The following is a 6,159-nucleotide window of genomic DNA, read 5'->3' as shown; positions in this document are numbered from 1 at the left end:
CTACAAAATATACATTTAATGTAGCTAGTCAACTATGAGATTAAATTGTCCAACAAGTTATGGTCAAACTTTGTCAAAGAACTCTCTACTCAAGTCAAAATTTTTCCCTTCAATATTTGACCCTTTTTAATCAGCTTAGGCCGAACTTTGGCCTCCCATAATATGCCTAGAATTTGGGCATGTCCAGAATATGCCACTTGAAAACTTCCTCAAATTCTTGCTTATGTGTGGTTGAGTGGTGTCTTATGAGGTCGAACGCTCTTTATATATTGTTCTGCATTTGTGAATGGGTGTGTCCCTACACTAGGACCGACTTGAATTGAGAGAGGGTCGACTTGACTAATTTGAAGCTAAAAATTCAAAATTAGAATTTTGAAATTCTCTTTTAAATCTAACATGAAGAACATGTCTCATATTAATTCTTCCAAGGACTAATCAATGAAAATGAATATTTTCAATTCAATATTCAAAATTTATGTGACCATAGCTAAAAAAGTTATATATATATATATATATATATATATATATATATATATATATATATATATATATATATATATATATATATACACACACACACCTTCATATTAATAACACCATTCTCTAGAGAAGACCTTGTGAACAATATAGTCCATGTATCCCATGTAGCATGTCATATAGACATTCCAAAACAATAGAAATTACATATATGTCCACTACAAGTTAAAGAGAAATATGCTAGTTTTGATTATGGAAATAAAAACAAAAAAGTCCTCATTTTGCAAAAAAGTATTCATGTAAACTGGATTTTCCTGGTCCCATGATAACTGTCATTGATGAAGACAGAGTAGATGATCTTCTCAGGATGATATCTATGGCCAACTTTAGATAGAGCATCAAAAATTCCATTATGTTCTTGGAAAATATGGGTGAATGTCAACCCATAAAACAATCCAATCATCTTCCTAATCCTTTTCATCTAATAGGAAAATATAGGAGGATCAAAGAAAATATTCTTTGCAACCCATTCAATAATCACTTTGGCGTCACTAAATACATTGATCAACTTAATGGATAACCATTTAGTGAAATATAATACACCCCAGAGTGCCATGATCTTCGCCCTAGTGTTGGAGCCTGCCCCACTATTCCAACAAAAATAAAAGTATTGACTAGACTTTAAAACAATGTATGCCCCACTGCGACATATATTGATATTTGCAGTGCTATCGAAAAACCCTTATGAGTATTTTCACTAGATGTCCACAAGTTTGATGCATCTCATTGGTCCCTTGTTGGCCACAGGTCCAATCTCGTTGAAGTATGAACAAATCATAATGCATATATGCTTTATGTCCAATGAAATATTTTAAAAATGCAAGCATTTCTACAAGTCCAAATGGCCAACATAATATAGAAAGGAAGAGATAGGTGGTAATTGTAGCCCATCTTAAGTCCTAAATACAAGCATCCACAGATGTTGTATTCCAATCAACAAATATCTTTAAAGTGTTCAACATTGCAATACATATGGATACCACAAATAGACAATTTAGCATAAGATGTGTCACGCCCTTAAGTGCAACCCTACATAATACACATCTGCCCAGTCCAATAAAACCCCGTGACATAAATTATCCTAGGTTAATATTTTATTTGACCAGCCAACCAAAACATTTTAGCTTTAGAGGAATTGTCCGATCCAAACTTTTTCTAAACCACCCCCGACCTATAGGACACTATTGAACATGTGTGATATACCTATAAGCCTCCTTTACAAATATAAACCCCTCTTCAATCTTGCTATCCCATGTGAAAATGTCTTCATTATCCCTTAATATGGTACCCGCCATAGATAAGTTTTGTATGTACATGTCCCAACACAACCATTTCGCCAAAAAGACCCAAATATCACGAGCATAACTAGGATGGATATTGAAAATAGGATCATATGCCACTTGGATCTGATTTAAATAATATATTTCCATATTATGGATATGTCTAATGAGTGTTATAGGCAATGTATGATCACCATTGAATCCTCAAACAGGTATTCTAGCCCAATCTCCAGCAGTGTGCCCGATTCAATCTCCCATCTTAAGTTCCCAATTAACCAATGTTTAATTTTCATCAAAACATTCCATATGTATGAAACTGAGCAAGGTGCTCGAGCCTCTTCCTTTATCCACTCATTTATCGACATATTCCTTTGATATATCTCCTTTATAATATGTCGTCATATGCAATTTTTGCATAATGCATGCCATAGGCTCTTCACCTTCAAAGCCCAACTAAACTTCTCAATATTCATTATACCCCATCCACCATCCACTTTCATCTTGGATATATCTTCCAACCGAACCATATGATTTTTTTTTACGATGTTGGAACCAAACTAGATGAAATTAGAAATAATAAAATCAATTCACTTGATGATATTGTGAGGCAATAAATATAGATGCATCTAATAAGCAATGATGCTCTACAAGACTGACTGAACCAAAATCAACTTGCCACTTAGTGTCCACCACTTTAGAGACCAATTTGATAATCTCCAATCAAACAATTCAATTAGCCAACTTCAGTCTCTATTGCCTTAATTATTTGATTTCAGATGGAAACTGGTGTATTTGAATCCCAAATCCATTGGGACTACCTCGACAAGAAATATATCAATAATGTTCAGCTCCAATGTTGCATCAATTAACATAGATTTTACATGGATTGTATAAAAGACAAAGGCATGACCAAAAGAAGAGATAATATGGTATAAATATTTCCATTCCCTAGCAGAAGCCTTCCCAAGAAATAAGATATCATCCACAAATATTAAGTGTGTGATGGAAATGTTTTTGGTGATCTGAAACCCTGAGAAATAACCCTGGAGATGAGCCTCAGAAATCATTATGCTCATCCCATCGATAACTAGTAAAAATAAAAGAGGTGATAGAGAACATCCTTGTCTCAAACCCCTAAAGGCCTTGAAAATCCGAGAACGCACCCCATTAATCAATACTGCAAAGTTTACAAAGGTGATACAAGCCATAATCCAATTGACTATCTCCACTGAGAGACTAATCTTGTGTAGGATCATTTGTAGAAAACAGAAGTCACCACATTCATAAGCTTTAATCAGGTCTAATTTTAATAATAAGGCATTCTTCTTTTTCACCTAAATGGAGTGCATAGATTTATGTGCAATCACCACTGCATCTTGTATTTGTCGATTTTTTAAGAACCCAAATTGTTCTAGTGCAATATATTTTGACAGTGTATCCTTTAGAAACATTGCAATAATATTCGAGATCATTTTGTAGGCAATATTGCACATTGAAATTGGCCTATAATCCATAAAGGATTTTTCCAATGATACTTTAGAAATCAAAGCAATAAACATGGAGTTTATAACACCAGATATCTTATAGGAGATCCTTGAATCATATATATCTTGTGAAGGGAGATTGAGTGTATTTTATGCCTACCCCTTCATATTGCTCCATGAGTTGAGATTTAAGGCATAATCGCCTCTCCCTCAAAGACTTACTGTTCCCCATTTCCTCCTATAGTTAATCATGGAGTTGAGTCAGTTGATGGAAGGAAAGAACCAACACTTAGCTCACCATGGCCTCATCAAGTTAATTGCGATGGATGTTTTGAGCCACCTAAGGAACCCTATCCTATGGACTAAATTTGTGGACATGGATAGGGAAAATTTCATAAAAACCCAAGCCATCACACCTTGAGAAAGGCCAACCTCTAACAGTAGAGGTAAAGAAGGAAAACCAGAGGAATGAGAAGGAGAAAAATAGAGGAAGAGGCAGCAAAAATAGAAGAAGAGGAAAGAAAAAAAGAGGAAGAGGAGGAAAGAGAAGCATAAATTAAACGAGAAGATGGGAAGAAACAAGTAGAAGGAATAGTAAGCCCTAAGGAGATTTCTAAACGCCAAGAATCATAGAAAAGACCACATCAAACAATTTTATCTCCAGGGGATATTGGACAAGAAGTAGCTGCAACATTGGCTACATTGGGCACACCTATCAAGCCCAAGAGGAGCAAACCAAGACAAGGTCCCCTATAATTCAAAACCAGGAAAATCATCATAATTAGACAAGGGTCCGTATCATTATTGATGATTCACCGAGTAAAAAAGAAGAAGTAGGACCCAGTGAGGGAAAGATTGAGGATGTCACTTCTCCTAAGACCAAAACCAAGTCATTGTTAACATCTATGGGTAGGCCCACCACTAGGTCACTGACCTTCAAGAAACCCAAGATACAAGTTGCCTTTGAGCAAGCATAAGAAGAGAAGCTACAAGAGAGATAGGGTCTACTGCAGGAGAGGCAGAGTTTGCTACAGCAGGAACAAGGGAAGCTATAGGAGTAGAAAAATGAGCTACAAAAAGAAGAAGCCACCTCAAAGCCATTTGGAAAGGACCTCCAAGAGCTCCAAGACCCTGATCCATAACCTATCTTGGTGTCCTACTACAAATTTATTGGAGGAGGGATTATCCCTGAAAAAATTGTAGTCCCACTCCTCTATGGGCTGGAGACAGAGAGAGGCAGAACCCACAGGTGGATGAAAATTGCCAAATCCAAGAATGTGGAATATGTGGACCTCATGGAGGAGAAAGCCATTGAAATGGGAAAGGAATTGAGTGATTTGAGACAAAGGGAGTCTATTATGAAGGAGGAGCTACATGCATAAAACACAACGATGAGAGCGAGATTGCATGAGAAATAAACACAACTTGCCACCATGGAAAGTCTCTCTATGGAAGCCCAACAATGCAGGATGTATATTTTTACTTGTAGATTCAACACCTTATGTGATATGCTAAAACAAAAAACAATAATCTACTCTACTCATCAGCGGAAACCAAAAGTGATCAATGAAAACACTAAGAAGAAAAGGAAGAATTTCAATCGCACATAACACAATATTTTTCTAGGGAAAGCAACTGCTGAAAACCCCGACTATTTATATTGCATTAACTAGAATATATGAGACCCAAATACAATGGTTTTTCAACCCAAACAATCCTTACACAAGTACAATCTATCTCTTTGCTTCATAAACCATCTCAAGCCAACACTTAGCCAATTTTGCTGCCTACCAAGCCCCTACTTCCTTGTGCAATTCTTGAGATAATTAGCTCATATTTAATTGGGAAAATGCCTCACCACAACTGTGCAATCCTTCATAGCCCTTCTACTGATTGCATGAACCATCTATACAACTCAGAAAATTATATAACTGATAGTACATTGTCCCTGAACTCTAATCTCAACTGGGTCTTCTTCTGAACTGACATGCATGAGTTATTTATGAGAGAATTTTCAATTAACTCATGGAGCGATGAAGCTGCACTAAATTTGATCCCCACTACTAGACCTCCTACTAGTTCCTCCAACTATTTGAACTAGTTTAACTGAATTTGACTCAGTTAAACTGAATTAAATAATTACAACTCAAAAGAACTGAACCTGGGCCCCTAAAATTTAGGAATCACTCTACATGACTCTATATAGACTTCCAACCCAAATTTATTGAGCCAACTAAGTCAAATTAACTTAGTTAACTATTACAAGTTGCTACGAAAATAGAATTTCGATTTAATTCCTAATTTAGTTAACTATTACAAGTTGCTATTTTTAACACTCCTTGTCAACAAGAAATGGATTATCTGCTACCCTGATCCTTCCTCTGTGAAATGCGAATTTACATCTTCACAATGCCTTTGCCAAAATATCTACATCCTGCTCCTCTGCAGGAATGTACTCCAGCAACATGATTCTCCTCCGCACACAATCTCGAAGGTGATGATACTGGATATCAATATGTTTGGACCGATCATGAAAAATTGGATTCTTAGAGAGTTTGATATAACTCTGATTGTTAAAGTAAATCACTGTTGGATCCATTTGCTGACCAAACAAACCAACCAGAATCTTCCTCACCCAGATAGCCTCACAAGTTACTTGACTGGTAGCCATGTACTATGCTTTTGCTTAATTGTGTGCAACTGATCTTTGTTTCATGTTGTACAAAGAAATAGCTGTTGAGACAATACGGAAGATCCCACCTTATGTGATCTTCCTATCGGATGGACTTCCTACCCAATTAGCATCGGTGAAGCCTTGAAGCTTCACTACCTTTGTCCGTCTATACCAAATACAAAAC

The sequence above is a fragment of the Pinus tabuliformis genome, chromosome 2_1, assembly GCF_031772625.1.
Source record: "Pinus tabuliformis cultivar Carrire ecotype Pingquan chromosome 2_1, CPIR1, whole genome shotgun sequence".
Classification (NCBI taxonomy): domain Eukaryota; kingdom Viridiplantae; phylum Streptophyta; class Pinopsida; order Pinales; family Pinaceae; genus Pinus; species Pinus tabuliformis.
This window is presented reverse-complemented; position numbering follows the sequence as displayed.